Below are 2,486 nucleotides of genomic sequence, written 5' to 3'. Positions count from 1 at the left end.
AGGCCGAGCGGATGTTCCCGAACCCACCTCGCTATCGTACCTTCCCGCGCCCCCACTCCCTCCCAGATCTAGCGAACCTTCCCACGCCCCACCCCCTCTTCGATCCAGCCACCCACCCCGCCGGCGCCGGCCAGCCCCCGCCCCGGGAACCAGCCGTCGTGCCTCTCCCGCCCCGGGAACTTGCCGCCGCACCGTCCGCCGCCCTGATAATCGACCGCCGTGTCACCCCTGCCTTGTATTGCGCCGCCGCCGGGGATCGCGCCGCCGCTGCCGCTGCCTTCGCCCTCCACGCATCACGCCACCGCCGCCGCCACTCTCCCCGGATCGCGCCACCACCGTCTGCCGCTAGCTACTACTACCTCTGCAATCCTCCGCTAGCTGCCGCTGCAGTCCACCGCTAGCTCAGGCGGGGGAGGCAGTACTTCTCCGGCTACCCCCGCGTCACCTGTTGCCGCCCTGAACAACGTCCGGACACCACCACGGATTGCCCCTGGTGCTGCTCGAACTTCTCCACGCGGGCGACTGGTTGCTCGAACTTCCCCTTGTCAGCCATGGTGTGCCTCTGTAAACTCTCATGGCGGCTCCTCCCCTGTAGTACAAGCGAGGTCAACTGCGGCTCGATGGAGACGCAAAAATTGTGGTATGCACTAACACAAATCCTCCAGGCTGCATGTATCGTTAGCGGCAGAAGCTAGTTCAGTTACGAATTCTGACATATGCTAGAGGAATTTCCTTCAATCCAAACCGAGCAGAGCTTGTGGCATCTCTTTCTTATTTTTTCCGTGTGAAAAATTATGAGAAGGAAGAAATTGTCTCGCTAGATGAGCAGTTCCAGTTTAGTTCTTCCTACAGATTCTTCAATTTTTATTTCCCAAGTATTATGTTCTCTTAGATATTAGATTAGTACTCTGTCTTGCAAGCAAGGATGCTCCGAAAAATCAAACATGTGATGCTTGATACACCATGGCTCAAGTTCTCTGCAAATTTTGTTGAAGGTCATCGGCCTATCCTATTGCACGGACGTGTTGTACGCCTTGGTCGTCTCTTTCCTGGTGACGAGCGTGACGGTGACGCCACATCCCGCACTACAACCAGGCGCCACCATCCGCCCGAAATATGCCGGCAGTGCATCTGAAGACCTTGTCCGTCCTTGAGCACATGTTCCACGCAATCAGACGCACATACACAGACAGAGCTGCACCCCGTATACTTGAGCTTCAGAGCTTCTGAACTCTCTGAATTTGTGTGCATGTTTTCTTTATTCTGCCATTGCATAGCTCCACCACTAAATTTGAAAATTCAGTCAATGCTTATACTTGATAAAAAACAGCAAGAAAGAGTGACATATTATGTGTGTTTTTCACGGAAGTGAGCTGGGAATTTAGATGTTCCTTGTCATAATATTGAGGACATCGATCATTCAACTATTTATGTTATCCTTCGTGCTCTGACTTGAGTGAAGTTATGTGAACTAGCATAGTATATTGTTATTTTCTGATTCTGAGTCGTGGCATACAGTCATCACACAAGGTAGTTGCAATATACTGGAGCATATTACGCACATAGTTATCCTGCCTAATGCCTAAAGTGATACCTTTTCAATTTTTGTGCTGAATACTAAACATAACTATTGTAGGTCTTACCTGACCCATGGTCCCTTGCTACCACGTAGCCTCTTCCCAGTGGGGCCCCATCGCTGCAGCACTCAGCGTGTTTCGCCGCTGCCAGCTTTGGCCGTTCAACTGCACAGCCCCAAGAAGTTCGGCTGAGCCACTCGGTTCCCACTGCTGTAGCGCCCAGACGAGGCCCAGGTCCTTAATATTCCAGGCTCCTACTTTTGCAGGTATTTGAGTTTCAGCAGGTATTTGAGTTCAGCGAAAGATTTGGTGAGAGACAGTGTGAGCGATCTGCACCACTGCTTATTATTTCGGTTCAGATTGGCGAATCCTCACATTGCCGGACATCGACCATGCTGCTCCTGTACTGATGAAATTTTGCACGAGTTAATTTTGGATGGATCATGTGTCTATCATCGACACTTTGTTTGTGTATATGCGAATGCATCTTCTTTCTATCAAAAACATTTGTGTTGTTTATCATGTGGTATGTACCCAAAAAATTCTTTTGGCCCTTGTTTGATATGTACAATAGTTCAATCTTGAAAAATTACACATTATGCGACAAAAGGTGTGGAGTGGGAAATATTAAATCATCCATTAAGAAGTTTCATGGATTCTCCCTTGAAAAAGAAATGTGGGAAATGCTAAATCTCTTGAATTCACATTAGAAAAACAGGAAGTTCAATTACCAAACTTTATTCAGTACATAAATATATATAAAACAAAAAATAGGAAAGGAAAAAAATACGGAAGCTCAATTACCAAACTTCATGAAAAAAATACGGAAGTTCAATTACCATATTGTTTGTGTTCTGGAAGTTAAAAGGAAACTAATCGAAAAAGTTAACATGACAAAACCAAAGGAAG

General features: G+C 47.8%; 1 long non-coding RNA gene across 1 annotated transcript; it reads left to right on the top strand.

Moving 5' to 3' along the window:
- The first annotated feature begins 55 nt into the window (after nt 1–55).
- On the top strand, nt 56–2,171 carry LOC119309306. The gene is made up of 2 exons (XR_005150454.1): nt 56–640; nt 1,637–2,171. It is a non-coding gene; the product is annotated as an uncharacterized LOC119309306 (long non-coding RNA).
- Nucleotides 2,172–2,486: the final 315 nt, after the last annotated feature.

Source organism: Triticum dicoccoides, chromosome 5B, assembly GCF_002162155.2.
Source record: "Triticum dicoccoides isolate Atlit2015 ecotype Zavitan chromosome 5B, WEW_v2.0, whole genome shotgun sequence".
Classification (NCBI taxonomy): domain Eukaryota; kingdom Viridiplantae; phylum Streptophyta; class Magnoliopsida; order Poales; family Poaceae; genus Triticum; species Triticum dicoccoides.
Note: the sequence above shows the minus strand (reverse complement) of the source record. Positions and strands in the feature narration are given on the sequence as shown.